Here is a 20222-nt window from a genome sequence, read left to right as displayed (position 1 = left end):
ATACCGTAAAAGGAACGAGAGTTACTTCTGGAGCTGTGAAGAAGGGGGGACATCACAGCCAGGGCAAATCACAAAATACCGGGCAGTATATCTTTCTAACACACCTTGCTGCCCATTTAAAATTAACACATGGAGTTTCTGGGAATAGTGCCAATTATGAAAGAGATTTAAAAAAGCTTTGTTAAAGGTGGGAGGAATAATTTAAAGATTATCTTGGCATTTCATTTCCTGATGTTGGACTGGCAGATCTCTTGACGACTGGATGTTATTATTAAGTTTTCCAGTAAAATCAATAATTCTAAAGTTGGGCAATGGAAACAGGGACTCAAGGAGCTTAAAGTGAGCTTGATAAATCATTCTTTGAAACTCTCTCAGCAATGGAAACAGGGATCCTATGAGATTAAACATTACCCAGTGAGCTACAGGGATTTCTGAGTAACTGGATAATGGATTATCAGAACTTTACTGCATTCATGAATCCCATGAACAAATCATCTGAATACAAGGTGTGCATAAAGAACTTCAGTTCCCAGTGAGCAATGCAAGGGGTTCACTTGGAACTGGAAACTAAAATGATGATCTGGTTGCATGTACACAGGGTTGAGCAGCAGTTCAGTAATAAAATGTTCTAATGTAAATCCACAACAAGCTTGTCTTCATCAAGAACAAACATAACATGGCGTCAGAAGACAGCATGAGGTCTAAACACGAAGAATAAATGAATATCATGCGCGACTGAGAAAGAGATGCCAGTTACGAAGGAGAGAAATGAGAGAGCACCTTTTTCCCAAAATTCAGCAGTCACTGGTTTAACTAAGAGAGATTCAGGTGAGAGGCCAAGAGACTCCATCATGGTTAAGCTAAGTCCTCCCACATTTTAGCAGTTTACTGGCAATCTAACTGTTTAGCTGCTTGCAGAGCAGGAAGGACTGGTGAAAAATTAAGGCATCTATTTTTCTGCATATAATTGGCAAAGATGCTTTGGGCACTTATAACAGCTTTCAAATTGATGAGACAGCTTTTATGTTGGATACTCCGATGACAAAATTTGAGGAGTATTTTGTCCCAAGTAAAAACTTCACATTTGAGAGATACAATTTTTTTCCCGTGTCCAGAAACCAGGTTTGACCACTGGGTGTGCGTGGCCTCCGTCAGTCACGGTCGACCATGGGTACTGCGCCTCTGGTAGTCACTGGTTTGTCGAGCAGCATCGACTGTGGCTATTGAGGCCGATCCTGGAATGGCAGGCTCTGCCACAGTTGCTGCATGTGTAGGGCATCGTGGAATTGTTGTCCGCTGTGCTCTCTGCTCCTCAAACTGACTCAGGATCACTCTTTCACCTTGCTGTAGGTGTTGCTGAAGAGTACCTCGCCATTTGTTGCGGTCATCTGCAGTATCCTCCCAGCACTCTGTGTTGATTTTTAAGGCTTTCATGTCACGCTTGCAGAGGTCCTTGAAGCGAAGCTGGGGTCTACCAACATTCCTCTTGCCTGTTGCTAGTTCTCCATACAGGATGTCCTTTGGCAGTCTACCATCCTTCATACGACGGACATGGACCAGCCAGCGCAGTCTGCATTGTCTTAAAAGCGTGAACATTGTGGGAAGTCCAGCGCGGGAGAGGACCTCAGAGTTTGGGACTTTGTCTCTCCAGGTGATGCCGAGGATGCGGCGAAGGCTGCGCAGGTGAAAACTATTGAGTTTCCTCTCCTGCTTGGAGTAGATGGTCCAAGTCTCACTACCATACAAGAGGGTGCTGATAACACATGCATTGTACACGCAGTCTTGGTCTTTGTAGCAAGTTTTGGATTCTCCCAGACCCGTGAAGAGAGTCAAGCAAGGTTCGATGCTGCTTTGCTGATATGCCTACTGATTTCAGCTTTGAGGAAGAAGGTATCGCTAATGGTCGACCCCAAGTATGTGAACTCGTGGACCACTTCTAGATCGTAATTGTCGATGGTAATGACTGGTGTCTGCACTACGTTCTGGGCAAGGACATCTGTTTTCTTTAGGCTGATGGTAAGCCCGAAGTCCTTGCATGCCTTAGAGAAGCGGTCCATGAGAGTTTGTAGTTGCTGTTTGGTGTGCGAGGTTATAGCAGCGTCATCGGCAAAGAGCATGTCACATATTAAGATCTTTTGCACCTTTGTTCTTGCTCTCTGGCGCACAGGGTTGAACAGCCGCCTATAAGATCTGGTGTGCATGTAGATGCCTTCTGTCGATGTCCCAACTTCCTGCTTCAATAGCAGAGAGAAGAAGATGGTGAATAATGTTGAGGAGTAGATTTGAAAGGTGGGGGGAGGCAAGAGAGAAACACCAGGCGATAGGTGAAACTTGGAGGGGGAGGCATGAAGCAAAGAGCTTGGAAGTTGATTGGTGATAGAGACAGAAGGCCATGGAAGAAAAGACGGGTGGGGAGGAGCACCACAGGGAGGCAATAGGCAGGCAAGGAGATAACATGAGAGGGGGAAAAGGGGATGGAAAATGGTGAAAGTGGGGAGGCATTACTGGAAGTCTGAGAAATTGATGTTCATGCCATCAGGATGGAGGCTACCCAGATAAGGTGTTGTTCCTCCAACCTAAGTGTGGCCTCATCACAACAGTGCAGGAGGCCATAGGCGGACATATCAGAATAGGAATGGGAATGGGAAGTGGAATTAAAATGGGTGGCTACTGGGAGATCCTGCTTGTTCTGGCCGATGGAGCGTAGATGCTCAGCAAAGCAGTTTCCCAGTCTACGTTGGGTCTCACCGATATACAGGAGGCCACACCGGGACTACCGTACACAGTATATGACCCCAACAGATTCACAGGTTAAGTGTCGCCTTACATGGAAGGACTGTTTGGGGCCCTGGATGGAGTGAGGGAGGAGGTGTAGGGGCAGGTGTAGCACTTGTTCCACTTGCAAGAATAAGTGCCATAGAGAGATCAGTGGGGACGGATGAGTGGACAAGGAAGTTGCAACCCTATTATCCCTGCAAAAAGCAGAAAATGGGAGGGTGGAGAAGGGAAAGATGTGTTTGGTGGTGGGACTCAGTTGGAGATGGCGCATGTTTCAGAGAAATATGTGCTGGACACCGAGGCTGGTGGGGTGGTAGGTGAAGACGAGGAAGTCTATTTCCTCCCCCACCATTTTTCTCCAGTCCTGCCAAAGCGTTTTGGCCTGAAACGTCGACTGTACCTTTTTTCCATAGATGCTGCCTGTCCTGCTGAGTTCCTTCAGCATTTCATGTTTGTTGCTTGGATTTCTAGCATCTGCAGATTTTCTCTTGTTTGTGATCAAGAACACTTACCGTGCCGTCCCATGCTTGCATTTTGGCAAGTCCAAACACCTGGCTGTACTTCTCCCGGCAAACAGGCAGAGGCTGAGGACCGCAGCACCAATGGTGAGAACTGCAAATGTATGGTCAGGGGAGGCGGAGGAGTGCTTTCATGACTGCTTTGAATAAGTGAACTGGACAATATTTAGGGATTGAATATTTACCAGTTGACACCGACCTCATCAACTATGTTCCCTCTAAGCTGTGTGCGTGCGAACACATTTTTCAACCAGCGCACAAAGGAAAATAATGTGCGCACAAAAGGTTAGTTACCTAAAATAATGCAGTAATTAATAATTATACTTATTGAAAATAATCTTTTAGCTAAATGTTAAATACCACAATGCACGTCACTAATTTACGTCACCTCACTTTACCAGTTCCGGTTTGTACAGCTGCATCATGGTGGCAGCCATCTTTGGCGGACAGTGTTCATATCATAAAGTTTACAAACAACATACATCAAAGTTGCTGGTGAACGCAGCAGGCCAAGCAACATCTATAGGAAGAGGCGCAGTCGACGTTTCAGGCCGAAGGGTCTCGGCCTGAAACGTCGACTGCGCCTCTTCCTATAGATGTTGCTTGGCCTGCTGCGTTCACCAGCAACTTTGATGTATGTTGCTTGAATTTCCAGCATCTGCAGAATTCCTGTTGTTTGCGATAAAGTTTACAAAGATCTGTTTCAAATCCTGTAGATAGCTTACTAAGCTTTTATTGAAAAAGATCAGTCAACTGACCCTGTGGCTAAGTACCGTCACAAGAAATTGATAAACATCACATACAAATTAGCTTTACAGGTTTTAAGTGACGTCTTTGATGAACTGGCTGCACTGTGCAAGAATCTGCAAGAGAGTGGCCTCACACCGATTGAATCACTTCATTTTGCGCGAGGCAAAATTAACAAGATAAGAAAGCAGTATCTGGGAGACAATGTTTCGTGGAGTGACAAAGTTAAAGTTTTGCTAAGCCAACAACGTGAAGATAACATCACAGTAGATACAAGTTCGCTGTTGAATTTTATAAATAGTCTTTGTGTTCATTTCGAAGAAAGGTTTCCTAAAGATGAGGTACAAGAATGGTCAGCTTTTGATTTCTCCACAATTGCAGATTGTGACTTCACATTTGGTGATGAACAAGTTAATGCCTTATGTCTAAAATATCATGATTTTCTAGCTGAAAATACTGTAATAGTTAGACAGTTTAATGATTTAAAATTTTCTGTGCAAGAAAAAATTAAATCCAAACTGATTTCAAACTTTGCTCAAATGGTGGCATTTGTACTTCAAAATGAACAGTTTTGCGACTTTGCACAGTTGATGGACATTCGGGGAACCTTTCTTGCGTCTAGTGTGGACTGTAAGTGAGGTTTTAGCCTAATGAATCAACTCAAAAACAAGCTGAAAAACCGTATAGGTGAATGTCATTTGGATATGTTAATGAGAATCAAAAGTCTATTAGTCTAGATAGAGTTTACAAAGAATGGGTTAATGCCAAAGACAGGAGAGAGAAAAAATAACAGTGACTTAAATATGTATGTTATTTTGTGGTTATTCTGTGCAGTTTTATGTCAAATATTTTGTACACCTACATAAACTGTGCCATACGTGCATTCAGTGCGCACATACTTTTGTCATAGGAAAAAAAAATTGCACAACATAAGATTTTTGCGTACACTGACCACTAAAAATTAGAGAGAACATTGCTCATCAAGTGCACGGATGACAGTGTGCCTTCTGGAACATGCCAAGTCTTCTAAACCAGAAACCATGGATGTACCAAGATATTAAGTCTGCTGAGGGCTTGATCAGCGGTCCCCAACCACCGGGCCACGAGGAAACGATATGATTTGGCGATATGAGTCAGCTGCACCTTTCCTCATTCCCTGTCACGGCCACTGTTTAACCATTACGCACACGAGGTCATTACGCACGCATCATCCATGTCAGCACGGGAAAGAGATCAACTCCTCGAGCTTGCAAATGACGGCGGGCTGAAAAGTATGTTTGACATAACATCTCTGCCGGCATTCTGGATCAAAGTCAGGGCTAAATATCCTGAGGTAGCCACGAAAGCACTGAAAAAGTTGCTTCCATTTCCAACATTTTTCTGCGAAGCAGAGTTTTCTGCAATGAATGCAAAGAAAACTAAATTGGGGAATAGACTGAACATAAGGAACCCCCTTTAAGTATTGACGTCTCCTGTCTCCCCTCGATAGGACCATCTTGTTGCAGGGAAACAAGCCCAGGGCTCCCACTGATTCAGCGATATCGGTGCATTGCAATGATTTTATATGTTCATACGGGGAAAATATGTGCTGTCCAAACGTTACTTAAAATGTTATGATGCTATTGACTTACTTATATAACCATATAACAATTACAGCATGGAAACAGGTCATCTCTGCCCTGCTAGTCCGTGCCGAACGCTATTTTCACCTGGTCCCATCGACCTGCACTCAGCCCACAACCCTCCATTCCTTTCCTGTCCATATACCTATGCAATTTTTCTTTAAATGATAATATCGAACCTGCTTCTGCCACTTCTACTGGGAATTCGTTCAACACTTACTTCAAGCTCCCCTGTCAATTGACTAATCACTATAGTCATATGAGGAAAATATGCGCTGTGTGTTTAATATTAAATTCGTTAGATAAACCCTTTTAGAAACGAAATTGAGTGTATTAGCCATTTATCACCTATATTCCAATCGTGATGAACACCACCCCCCCGGGACAGAATCGCCAAAAATGATTTGTAGAAAAGGGATATGAGCCAATCACCTGTCCAGCTCTTGGCTCCATCCCTATCCCTCCTGTCTTCTCCTATCATTTTGGATCTCCCATTTTCAAATCTCTTACTAGCTCTTCTTTCAGTTAGTCCTGATGAAGGGCCTCGGCCTGAAACGTCAACTGTACCTAATCCTAGAGATGCTGCCTGGCCTGCTGCGTTCACCAGCAACTTTTATGTGTGTTACACAATTGGATGCTCAGCAGCTGTGGCAGATTTTACATACCATTACTTATTAAAAGGTGAAACCTAACAGAATAAATGGCTGTGATGCTTCTCTCTCTGATGAGCTCCATACCTTTTATGCACACTTTGAAAGGGAAAATAACATTATGCCTGTGTGAGCCCCTTCAGCAACTGGTGACCCTGTGATACCTGTCTCAGGGGCCGATGTCAGAACATCTTTCAAGAGGGTGAACCCTCACATGGCATCTGGCCCTGAAGGTACACTTGGCAAGGAGCTGTAAACCTGTTCCAATCAAATGGCAGGAGTCTTCAATGACATTTTCATTCTCTCACTTCTGCAGATGGAGATTCCCATCTGCTCCAAAAGAGTGACAATCATACTGGTGTCCAAGAAGAGCAGAGTGAGCTTCCTCAAGGATTGTTACCCAGTAGCACACACATCTACTGTGATGAAGTGCCTTGAGAGGTTAGTCATGGCTATAATTAATTCTTGCTTCAGAAATTTGCCCAACTTCATAACAGGTCTATAGCAGATGCAATCTCACTGGCTCTCTATTCAACTTTGGAGCATCTAGACAACAGCACCATATATATATTTATATATATATATATATACAGATCATTCCCCTGTTTACTAATTATAGCTCAGTATACAACTTCATTAACTCCTCGATCCTAATCAAAAAGTTTTGCAACCTGAGCCTTTGTACTTTCCTCTGCAACTGGATCCTTGACTTATTGGGAGCTCAGTACGGATGGGAAATAACATTTCCTCTTTGTTGACGATCAACACAGGCACACCTCTAGGATGCGTGCTTAGCTCTCTCTACTACTGCTCTACTCTCTCTACACTCATAGCTGCATGGCTAAGCACATCTCACATGCCAGCTATAACTTCACCGATGACATCACTGTTGTTGACAGAAACTTAGATGGTGACGAAGAAGCATAGAGGAGTGAAAAAGATCAGCTAGTTGAGTGACATTGCAACAACGACGACAACTCAATGTCAGAAAGACCAAAAAATTGACTGTGGACTTTAGAAGGTGAAGTTGGGAGAACCCAGAACAGTCCTCACTGAGGGGCCAGTGTTGGAAAGGGTGAGCAGTTTCATGCTCCTGGGCATCCACATCTCAGAGGATCTACCATATATATTCAGCAAAGCACATTGATGCAGTCATGAAGAAAAGCTGCCAGCTGTAACTCATTAAGAGATTGAGGAGATATGGAATGTCACCAAAGACTCGATAGCAAATTTCTTTAGACATATGGTGATGAGCACTCTGACTTATTGCAACACCACCAATGTAACCACCAATCCTGCAAGCACCAATGTGCAGGATTAAAAAAGACTGCAGAGGGTTGTAGATTCAGCCAGCTTCCTCACAGGTACAACCCTCCCCACCATCAAGGACATCTTCAAATGTGATTACTCAAGAAGGTGGCATCTTCAGAATCCAGATTATCCTCTCTTCTCATTACTACCATCAAGGAGAAGGTACTGAAAACCCACACACAATGTTTAGGAACAGCTTCTTCCCTTCTGCCATCAAATTTCTGAACAGTCCATGGACACTACCTTACTCCTCCCCTTTTGCAATATTTATTTATCTGTCTATTCAATTCTGCAGGTTTTGTTTTCAGATATCCATGTGCTGTCCCTCCCCACCACTGAACACTTAAGTAGGTTTACAGCTGGTTACAGAATAATTGGAGAGGAGTGACCAGAATAATTAGACAACATAAGAATGGTCAGTTTTTAAACTTAAGAGCTTGGATTAAGTTTCAGTCAAATGGAGTTACATCAAATGCACGAACACCTGCTCTCTCTCTTTCAGTGGGAACAACTGTAATTCACTTTTATATGGAGTTCTCAATGTAGAAGAGAATATTCCATTATAGTTTACAAGGGAGAAGATTCTCATTTTAAAATAAACTGCTAGAGAAAATTCAATAATACTGGCATTATGAATTCACTTGATCTCTGTAATTTAGTTCTTGTATGTAATGAGGTCTGAAACCAAGTAGCCTTGGTGAAATTAAAGAAGTAGAAGCAATGATCTTTTATGTGTTTGATACAAGTACGCAGAAGATTGATGAGAATCCCTCTGTGGTTAGAAGATATAAAGTTTTATATAGTTGGGATATAGATAGGAAATCGGATAAGATATAGTTGGGATTTGCACAATCAATGGTATGTATGATCCTTCCCTAACTATTTCCTCCTCTCTGCTAACCAGTTCTTTTTCACAGCCATTCCAATGTTACACAAATTGTAACAAAGAGTAAGCCATTTACTTGCTGTCTCGACCTTGTATCTACCACACTTAAGGACTCTTTTAATAGTGTATTCAATTCCTTTAGAAAAAGGAGGAGGAGAAGATGGCAGCGCGATGCAGCTGCAGCGGCCACTCTGGTGGTGATGTCTGTTATTTGACAAGTAGGGTGCCGTGCACAGCCCTGATTTGATGGAGACAGACGTGAGAGCACGGAGGAACATCTGGTGAAACTTCTGAAATGCCTGCTTCGCTGCTGCTGCTACTGTGTGGTCCAGAATCTCCCGGGGGGAAGGCCCCAAGTCCTTGGCTTTGCTTGTTGCTCGGCGGGGTCGAAGCGCTTGACAGAGGATGGTGCTCAGAGAGGCTGTGTCGGAGGGGCTGGTCGGAGGCTCGAAGTTTTCGGACAGACTCGGAGTCCGCTGCGGTCGGGTACTTCAAACTTGCTGCATTAGCAAGTTTGCGGCGCTGGGAGGATCATGGCAGGGAGAGTTTCTCCCTTCTGCCGCCTGCGTGGAATGATGAGGCTATCGGGACTTTGAGACTTTTTTTTACTGTGCCTATGGTCTGCTCTTTATCAAGTTTTAGTCTTGGTTTGTCCTGTGTTTTTTTGTGATATCATTCTGGAGGAATGTTGTATCATTTTTTAATGCATGCATTTCTAAATGACAATAAACGAGGACTGAGTGTCCTCATAATCTAAAATTATTAAACTAATCCTTTGAAATTGGAGTTTGCCTTCAAAATTGTGGCTATCAAACTCTTACTTAAAAAGCCAAGCCTTGATAGTGAGGTACTAGCTAACTACAGGTCTATATCAAATCTTGTGCAAAACTCTTGAGAAAATTATTTTCAACTAACTCAGCAACTTCCTAAATGAGAACATATTCTAAAAAAGGTTTCAGTCAGTTTTTGAAGAAAACCACAGCACAGAGACAGCCTGTCATGGGGTATGCTGACAGACGATTGAACCCAGGTGAGGAGAAACAACAGACTCCTATGTGGAGTTGGAAACAAGAGTTTATTCATAGGAATTCGAACAAAACATCAGTGCCTTGACCGAGTGACACCACAAGCTGAATCATTCTCAAAACACACGCAAGGACCACGCAATAAGCGCTAATTGGGAGTCCCTTCAGATAATCACAGTAGAGTGAAAACCTGAGACAGTCAAAATAAACTTGACAAGATTAAACAGAAAGCACAAGGTCTTAACAACTCTCGATATGACAACAAATAACAAATACAGATGCACAGGGGCACAGGGCTCATAGCACAGTCCTTACGAAAATTGTCAGCAACCTTAGGCTCAGTACTGATGCCAACAAGGTCTCAGGTCTAACTTTCCAAGATTTAGGTGCTACCTTTAGCATAATTGACCAGAACCTTTTCCTAGATTCCCTTGAGAACTGTCTTGGCCTCTCCAGTAGTGCCTTTGATTGGTTTCACTCATAAACAGTATCTTAGAGAAAATGTTTTGTCTGTCTTGGAGACTATTTTTCTAGGATACAATGTACTGTACCTCTTGGTGTTGCCAGGGAAGCTGTCTTGGTCCCCAACTCTTCTCATTATACATGCTCCCTTCAGGAGACATCATCAGAGAACATAAACTTGATTTCCAGTTATACCGATGACACACAATTGTATATCTTGGTTGAGCCTGATGATGATAACACCCTATCTTCTCTGACGTCTCTTATGGCTGCAAAAACAAATGGATTAGCAATAATTTCCTAAAACAAAATAAAGATAAAACTGAACAACAGGAATTCTGCAGATGCTGGAAATTCAAGCAACACACATAAAAGTTGCTGGTGAACGCAGCAGGCCAGGCAGCATCTCTAGGAAGAGGTGCAGTTGACGTTTCAGGCCGAGACCCTTCGTCAGGACTTCATTAGTCCTGCCTCCTGTCTATCCTCCCTCTCGCATTGTCTCCAAGCCAACTGCCTCTTCCTCCGTCTCTCCATCCCCAGCAATTCTAGTTTAAACTTTCCCCAATAGCCTTAGCAAACCTCCCCGCCAGGATATTGGTCCCCTGGGATTCAAGTATAACCCGTCCTTCTTGTACAGGTCATTCCTACCCCAAAAGAGGTCCCAATGCTTCAGAATTCTGAACCCCTGTCACCCGCTCCAATCCCTCAGCCACGCATTTATTCTCCACCTCACTCTATTCCTACACTCACTGTCACGTGGCACAGGCAGCAATCCCGAGATGACTATCTTTGTGGTCCTGCTTCTCAACTTCCTTCCTAACTCCCTGTAGTCTGCTTTCAGGACCTCCTCCCTTTTCCTGCCTATGTCGTTGGTACCAATAGATACCATGGCCTCTGGCTGTTCTCCTTCCCACTTCAGGACATCGTGGACGTGATCAGAAACATCCCGGATCCTGGCACCTGGGAGGCAAACTACCATCTGTGCTTCTTTCCTGTGTCCACAGAATCGCCTGTCTGACCCCCTAACTATAGAGTCACCTGTCACTGCTGCCATCCTCTTACTTCCCCTACCCTTCTGAGCCACAGGGCCAGACTCTGAGCCAGAGCCGCAGCCACTGTTGCTTCCCCCAGGTAGGTCGTCCCCACCAAAAGTACTCAAGCAGGAGCACTTATTGTCAAGGGGTACAGCCACAGGGGTGCTCTCTAGCATCTGACTCCTGTCCTTTCCGCTCCTCACTGTTACCCACTTATCTGTCTCCCCAGGCCCTGGTGTGACTACCTGCCAAAGCACCTGTCTGTCACCTCCTCACTTTCCCTGACCAGACGAGGTCATTGAGCTGCATCTCCAGTTCCCTCACGCGGTTCTTAAGGAACTGCAGTTCGACGCATTTGGTGCAGATGTGGCCGTCCTGGAGGCTGGGAGTCTCCTGGACTTCCCACGTCTGACACTGAGCCCAGAACACTTGCCTCACACACATTCTTCCTGTCTGTATTCTACACAGGCAACCCTACCTCACCTTGACCCATTGAGCCAAAGCCTTTCTACTCTGTCGTCTGCCAGCTCCTTTTAGAAAGGATATACTGACATTGGACAGGGTTCAGAGAAGATTCACGAGAATGATTCCAGGAATGAAAGGATTGCCATATGAGGAACGTCTGGCAACTCTTGGACAATAGACAATAGGTGCAGGAGTAGGCAATTTGGCCCTTCGAGCCAGCACTGCCATTCACAGTGATCATGGCTGATCATCCACAATCAGTATCTAGTTCCTGCCTTATCCCCGTAACCTTTGATTCCGCTATCTTTAAGAGCTCTATCCATCTCTTTTTTGAAAGCATCCAGAGACTTGGCCTCCACAGCCTTCTGGGACAGAGCATTCCATATATCCACCACACTCTGGGTGAAAAAGTTTCTGCTCAACTCCGTTCTAAATGGCCTACCCCTAATTCTTAAACTGTGGCCTCTGGTTCTGGACTCACCCATCAGTGGGAACATGCTTTCTGCCTCCAGCGTGTCCAATCCCTTAATAATCTTATATGTTTCAATAAGATCCCCTCTCAGCCTTCTAAATTCCAGAGTATACAAGCCCAGTCGCTCCAATCTTTCGACATAAGACAGTACCGCCATCCCAGGAATTAACCTTGTGAATCTATGCTGCACTCCCTCAATAGCAAGAATATCCTTCCTCAAATTTGGAGATCAAAACTGCACACAGTACTCCAGGTGTAGTCTCACCAGGGCCCTGTACAGCTGCAGAAGGACCTCTTTGCTCTTATACTCAATTCCCCTTGTTATGAAGGCCAACATGCCATTAGCTTTCTTCACTGCCTGCTGTACTTGCATGCTTGCTTTCAGTGACTGATGTACAAGAACACCGAGATCTCATTGTCCTTCCCCTTTTCCAACTGACTCCATTTAGATAATAATCTGCCTTCCTATTCTTAACACCAAAGTGGATAACCTCACATTTATCCACATTAAACTGCATCTGCCATGCATCTGCCCTCTCACCCAGCCTGTCCAAGTGACCCTGCATTCTCATAACATCCTCCTCACATTTCACACTGCCACCCAGCTTTGTGTCATCGACAAATTTGCTAATGTTACTTTTAATTCCCTCATCTAAATCATTAATATATATTGTAAACAGCTGCGGTTCTAGCACTAAACCCTGCAGTACCCCACTGGTCACTGTTTGCCATTCCGAAAGGGAACCGTTAATCGCTACTCTTTGTTTTCTGTCAGCCAGCCAATTTTCAATCCATGTCAGTACTCTGCTCCCAATAGCATATGCCCCAATTTTGCCCACTAATCTCCTATGTGGGACTTTATCAAAGGCTTTTTGAAAGCCCAGGTACACTACATCCACTGGCTTTCCCTTGTCCATTTTCATAGTTACATCCTCAAAAAATTCCAGAAGATTAATCAAGCACGATTTCCCTTTCGTAAATCCATGCTGACTTGGACCAATCCTGTTACTACTATCCAGATGTGTCATAATTTCATCTTTTATAATTGACTCCAGCATCTTTCCCACCACCGATGTCAGGCTAACCGGTCTATAATTCCCTGTTTTCTCTCTTCCTCCCTTCTTGAAAAGAGGGACAACATTAGTCATAGTCATAGTCATAGTCATATTTTATTGATCCTGGGGGAAATTGGTTTTCGTTACAGTTGCACCATAAATGATAAATAGTGATAGAATCATAAATAGTTAAATAGTAATATGCAGATTATGTCAGTAAATTATGAATCAAGTCCAGGACCAGCCTATTGGCTCAGGGTGTCTGACCCTCCAAGGGAGGAGTTGTAAAGTTTGATGGCCACGGGCAGGAATGACTTCCTATGACGCTCTGTGCTGTATCTCGGTGGAATGAGTCTCTGGCTGAATGTACTCCTGTGCCCACCCAGCACATTATGTAGCGGATGGGAGACATTGACCAAGATGGCAGGCAACTTAGACAGCATCCTCTTTTCAGACACCACTGTCAGACAGTCCAGTTCCATCCCCACAACATCACTGGTCTTACGAATGAGTTTGTTGATTCTGTTGGTGTCTGCTACCCTCAGCCTGCTGCCCGAGCACACAACAGCAAACATGATAGCACTGGCCACCACAGACTCGCAGAACATCCTCAGCATCGTCTGGCAGATGTTAACAGACCTCAGTCTCCTCAGAAAATAGAGACGGCTCTGACCCTTCTTGTAGACAGCCTCAGTGTTCTTTGACCAGTCCAGTTTATTGTCAATTCGTATCCCCAGGTATTCTTAATCCTCCACCATGTCCACACTGACCCCCTGGATGGGAACAGGGGTCACCGGTACCTTAGCTCTCCTCAGGTCTACCACCAGCTCCTTAGTCTTTTTCACATTAAGCTGCAGATAATTCTGCTCACACCGTGTGACAAAGTTTCCTACCGTAGCCCTATACTCAGCCTCATCTCCCTTGCTGATGCATACAACTATGGCAGAGTCATCCGAAAACTTCTGAAGATGACAAGACTCTGTGCAGTAGTTGAAGTCCGAGGTGTAAATGGTGAAGAGAAAGGGAGACAAGACAGTCCCCTGTGGAGCACCAGGGCTGCTGATCACTCTGCCGGACACACAGTGTTGCAAGCACACGTACTGTCAGGTAATCAAGAATCCATGATACCAGGGAAGCATCCACCTGCATCGCTGTCAGCTTCTCCCCCAGCAGAGCAGGGTGGATGGTGTTGAACGCACTGGAGAAGTCAAAAAACATGACCCTCACAGTGCTCGCTGGCTTGTCCAGGTGGGCGTAGACACGGTTCAGCAGGTAGACGATGGCATCCTCAACTCCTAGTTGGGGCTAGTAGGCGAACTGGAGGGGATCTAAGTGTGGCCTGACCATAGGCCGGAGCAGCTCCAGAATAAGTCTCTCTGGGGTCTTCATGATGTGGGAGGTCTGTAGTCATTGAGGCCGCTGGGGCTCGGCCTCTTCGGCACAGGGACGAGGCAGGACGTTCACAGTACAGTAACCCTCTGGAGCCTCAGGCTCAGGTTGAAAACATGGCGAAGTACTCCACATAACTGAGGGGCACAGGCTTTGAGCACCCTAGTACTGACACCATCCGGTCCGGCAGCCTTGCTTGGGTTGAGACGTTTCAGCTGTCATCTCACCTGTTCAGCTGTGAAACCCACCGTGGTGGTTTCGTGTGGGGAAGGGGTATAGTCAAACTTAAAGCACACGGTATTGGGGGTAAGGTATTGATGTGGATAGATAATTGGTTGGCAGACAGGAAGCAAAGAGTGGGAATAAACGGGACCTTTTCAGAATGGCAGGCAGTGACTAGTGGGGTACCGCAAGGCTCAGTCCTGGGACCCCAGTTGTTTACAATATATATTAATGACTTAGATAAGGGAATTAAATGCAGCATCTCCAAGTTTGCAGATGACACGAAGCTGGGCGACAGTGTTAGCTGTGAGGAGGATGCTAAGAGGATGCAGGGTGACTTGGATAGGTTAGGTGAGTGGGCAAATTCATGGCAGATGCAAATTAATGTGGATAAATGTGAGGTTATCCACTTTGGTGGCAAGAACAGGAAAACAGATTATTATCTGAATGGTGGACGATTAGGAAAAGGGGAGGTGCAACGAGACCTGGGTGTCATTATACACCAGTCATTGAAAGTGGGCATGCAGGTACAGCAGGAGATGAAAAAGGCGAATGGTATGCTGGCATTTATAGCAAGAAGATGCGAGTACAGGAGCAGGGAGGTAATACTGCAGTTGTACAAGGCCTTGGTGAGACCACACCTGGAGTATTGTGTGCAGTTTTGGTCCCCTAATCTGAGGAAAGACATCCTTGCCATAGACGGAGTACAAAGAAAGTTCACCAGATTGATTCCTGGGATGGCAGAACTTTCATATGATGAAAGACTGGATCGACTAGGCTTATACTCGTTGGAATTTAGAAGATTGAGGGGGGATCTTATTGAAACATATCAATTCCTAAAGGGATTGGACAAGCTAGATGCAGGAAGATTGTTCCCGATGTTGGGGAAGTCCAGAACGAGGGGTCACAGTTTGAGGATAAAGGGGAAGCCTTTTAGGACCGAGATTAGGAAAAACTTCTTCACACAGAGAGTGGTGAATCTGTGGAATTCTCTGCCACAGGAAACAGTTGAGGTCAGTTCATTGGCTATATTTAAGAAGGGAGTTAGATATGGCCCTTGTGGCTAAAGGGATCAGGGGGTATGGGGGGAAGGCTGGTACAGGGTTCTGAGTTGGATGATCAGCCATGATCATAGTGAATGTCGGCGCAGGCTCGAAGGGCCGAATGGACTACTCCTGCACCTATTTTCTATGTTTCTAGCCATGAGAGCAGGGTGGGGGACTGTGAGGAGGGGTAGGAAGGGAGAGTGGAATATGTGTTGGTTGGGGGCTGACAACAGATGGCTCATGTGGGGGATGGGCAGGGGCCACAATGTCAAATCTGTTAAGAACAGGTTATGTTCATTAACCCTGTCCACACTGCCTTCAGCTCCTCTGTTGCTAGTTTGCTGGAACCCAGTGATGGCCTCATCCCCCTCCAGACCTCTCTCATGTTGTTCTGCTGGAGTTTCCACTCGCTTCCTCCTGTACCTGTCTTTAGCCTCCCTGATCCTGGCTTTCAGGTCCCTCTGTATTGCCCTCAGTTCCTCCCTATTTCCATCTCTAAACGTCCTCTTTTTAGCGTTCAGGGTGTCCTTAATTTCTTTTGTCACCCATGGCTTGTTATTTGGATAACAAAGGACAGTTCTTGTCGGAACATTGCACTCCACACAGAAGTTGATGTAATCAGTGATGCACTCTGTGAGCCCATCAATATCCTCTCCATGTGGCTCACAGACTGCCTGCCAGTCTGTCACCTCAAAACAACCCTGGAGCGCCTCATAAGCCTCCTCCGACCATTTTCTCACTGTCCTCGAGGTTGCAGGTTTACTCTTCACCAGAGGCACACAGCAGGGTTTTAGGTGCACCAGGTTGTGATCTGACCCTCCCAGTGGGGGGGAGGGGAGAGGAGCTGTATGCATCCTTAACGTTACTGTACATCAAATCCAGAGTCCTCTCCCCTCTGGTTGTACAGCCCACATACTGCGTGAAGTTGGACAGTGTTCTAGCCATGGTAACCTGGTGGAAGTCACCCGAGATGGTAATGAGGGCACTCGGGTGCTGGGTTTGTAATCTGGCTACGACGGTGTAAATGATGTTACACGCTGACGTCGGGTTGGCAGAGGGAGGGATTTACACAACAACCAGCCTCCAATCCACAGGAACTGATCCTGAATCTATAGAACATTGGAAAATGATTACCAATGCGTCCACGATTTCTAAAGCCACCTCCTTAAGTACCCTGGGATGCAGACCATCAGGTCCCGGGGACTTATCAGCCTTCAGACCCAACAGTCTATCCATAGACTGTTGGGTCTGAAGGCTGATAAGTCCCCGGGACCTGATGGTCTGCATCCCAGGGTACTTAAGGAGGTGGCTTTAGAAATCGTGGACGCATTGGTAATCATTTTCCAATGTTCTATAGATTCTATGCCTAATATAAATTTCCTTCAGTTCATCCATTACCCTAGGTCCTTTGGTCACTATTATATCTGGGAGATTGTTTGTGTCTTCCCTAGTGAAGACAGATCCAAAGTACCTGTTCAACTCGTCTGCCATTTCCTTGTTCCCCATAATAAATTCACCCGCTTCTGTCTTCAAGGGCCTAATTTTGGTCTTAACTATTTTTTTCCTTTTCACATACCTAAAGAAGCTTTTTACTATCCTCCTTTATATTCTTGGCTAGTTTACCTTCATACCTCATTTTTTCTCCACGTATTGCCTTTTTAGTTACCTTCTGTTGCTCTTTAAAAGTTTCCCAATCCTCCAGCTTCCCACTCGTCTTTTCTATGTTATACTTCTCTTTTATTTTTATACTGTCCATTACTTCCCTTGTCAGCCACGGCCTCCCTTTACTCCCCATAGGATCATTCTTCCTCTTTGGAATGAACTGATCCTACACCTTCCGCATTATTCCCAGAAACACTTGCCATTGCTGTTCCACTGTCATCCCTGCTAGGGTATTGTTCCATTGAGCTTTGGCCAGCTTCTCCCTCATAGCACCATCGTTCCCTTTGTTCAACTGTAATACTGACACTTCCGAGTTTCCCTTCTCCCTCTCAAATTGTAGATTAAAACTTATCATATTATGGTCACTACCTCCTAATGACTCCTTTACCTCGAGGTCCGTGATCAAATCCGGTTCATTGCACAACACTAAATCTAGAATTGCGTTCTCTCTGGTAGGCTCCAGTACCAGCTGTTCTAAGAATCCATCTCGGAGGGACTCCACAAACTCCCTTTCTTGGGGTCCAGTACCAACCTGATTCCTCCAGTCTACCTGCATGTTGAAGTCCCCTATAACAACTGTAGCATTACCTTTGCAACATGCCAATTTTAACTCTTGATTCAACTTACACCCTACATCCAGACTACTGTTTGGGGGCCAGTAGATAACTCCCATTAGGGTCTTTCTACCCTTAGAATTTCTCAGTTCTATCCATACTGACTCTATGTCTCCTGATTCTATGTCCCCCCTTGCAAGGGACTGAATATCATTCTTCACCAACAGAGCTACTCCACCCCCTCTGCCCATCAGTCTGTCCTTTCGATAGGACGTATACCCTTGAATATTCATTTCCCAGGCCCTGTCCACTTGAAGCCATGTCTCTGTTATTCCCACAACACCATACTTACCAATTTCCAACTGTGCCTCAAGCTTGTCCACTTTATTTCTTATACTCCGTGCATTCATATATAATACTTTTAATTCATTACTCCCCTCAACTCCCATATCAATTCCTATTTCACTTGTCCATACTGTACAATCCCTTCTTGAGCTTTCTGCTCTGTTCATTCTGCTGTCATTCTTATCTTTTCTTATTCTCACTTTCCCTTTATCTCCATTCTTATGTTTCCAGTTCGTCCCCTCCCCCCACTACTTAGTTTAAACACACCCGTGTTGCAGAGGCAAACCTGCCTGCCAGAATGCTGGTGCTCCGCTTATTAAGGTGCAACCCGTCCCTTTTGTACAATTCATCCTTACCCCGAAACATACCCCAGTGGTCCAAGAATGTAAATCCTTGCTTCCTGCACCAGTTCCTCAGCCAGACATTCACATCCATTATCTCCCTGTTCTTGACCACTCCAGCACGAGGAACTGGAAGCAAACCGGAGATAACCACCCTGGAAGTCCTGCTTTTCACCCTTCTTCCGAGTTCTCTGAAGTCACGCTGTAGGATATCTTTCCTCTTCTTCCCCACGTCATTTGTGCCGACATGCACCACCACTTCCAGATGTTCACCTTCAGTCTTGAGGATTCCCTGCAATCGGTCCATGACATCCTGGATACCGGCACCAGGGAGGCAACACACCATCCTTAAGTCTCGCCTGTTGCCACAGAAACCCCTTTTTGTACCTCTCAATATGGAGTCCCCTACTACCACGGCTCTGCCTGACGTCGGTCTCCTTGGCTTTGCCTCAGCGCCAATTGTTGACTCGCAGACCCGTCCGCTTCTCAGACTGGCACTGACTTCTGTCCCGACAGCTTCCAAGATGGAGAACCTGTTTACGAGAGGCACATCTCCCGGGGTCTCCTGAACTTCAAGCATCCTTTCCTTGCTCATCGTCGTCTTCCTTCTCTCTTCCTGGATCCTGGGTGTAACGACCTCACTGTAGGTCCTGTCCAGAAAACTCTTGTTCTCCCGGATGAACCTAACGTCATCCAGTTGCCTCTCCAGTGCTGCAACATGGTCCTTCAGAAGCTGAATCTGGACACATTTTCCACAGGTGTAGGAGCCAGAGGCACTATCAGTGTCCCTGACCTCCCACATCATGCACGCAGCACACTGAATCAGCCTAGCGGTCATCTCTTCACCACTTCTCACCCTCTCCAACTGTGGCGTAGACTCCACTCTCAGCCTCCTCGCCGAAGACTCCTAAGCCAAAAACTCGCACTTTTCTCGCAAGGCACTTCCCTCGACAAGGCCACTCCCCTAGAGCGAGCCTTGCTTATAATAGCTGATAATTTGAGTAATTAATCCCTGGAGTTTCAGGAGAATGAGTGGGGGGGGGGAATCTCATATTCCCAATGTTAAAAGGCTGAACAGATTAGATATGGCAAAGTTATTTCTCATGGTAGGGGAGCCTAGGACAAGTGGGCACGACTTCAGGATTGAAGGACATCTACCTAGGACAGAGATGCAGAGAAATTACTTTAGTCAAAGGGTGGTAAATCTGTGGAATTTGTTGCCATGAGCAGCTGTGAAGGTCAAGTCATTGAGTGCATTTACGGCAGAGAGAGATAGGTTCTTGATTTGCCAGGGCATCAAACGGTACATGGAGATGGCAGGGGAATGGGGATGACTGGAAGAATCGGATCAGCCCATGATTGAATGGCAGAGCAGACTCCATGGGCTGAATAGCCTACTTCTGCTTCTATATCTTAGGGTCATATAGTTTTGTTTTTATGTGCTAAAAGGGCTGAAGGAAGTTTATCAAGCACATGACCGGTCAAAAATCTGGAAACCATTCCATATTAGAAAAGTGGGATACAGTGATTGTGATACAGCAATTCTGTTGGGTAAGTTTGGAATACTTCTCGCAAAGATTACAGAAATGAGACATAATCATATAGAGGATTTCTAATAATTTTAAATTGCACTCTGCT

The 20222-nt window shown here is 45.3% G+C and overlaps 1 protein-coding gene across 4 annotated transcripts in view; it reads right to left on the bottom strand.

Annotated features, from left to right (window-relative positions):
• The window catches only part of LOC134351817 (uncharacterized), a 57537-nt gene that overhangs the window by 13925 nt on the left and 23390 nt on the right, over positions 1 to 20222 (bottom strand). The window contains exon 3 of one of the 4 annotated variants that reach the window (XR_010019265.1): positions 10089 to 10268. The exons of 2 other annotated variants lie outside the window; for them this stretch is intronic. The gene's annotated coding sequence lies outside the window, so the exon portion shown is untranslated. Of the gene's footprint in view, positions 1 to 10043; positions 10269 to 20222 lie in introns of those variants that run through there. One more of the 4 variants, XR_010019266.1, reaches the window with a different exon arrangement.

This window comes from Mobula hypostoma, chromosome 9 (genome assembly GCF_963921235.1).
Source record: "Mobula hypostoma chromosome 9, sMobHyp1.1, whole genome shotgun sequence".
NCBI lineage: Eukaryota > Metazoa > Chordata > Chondrichthyes > Myliobatiformes > Myliobatidae > Mobula > Mobula hypostoma.
This window is presented reverse-complemented; position numbering and strand designations above follow the sequence as displayed.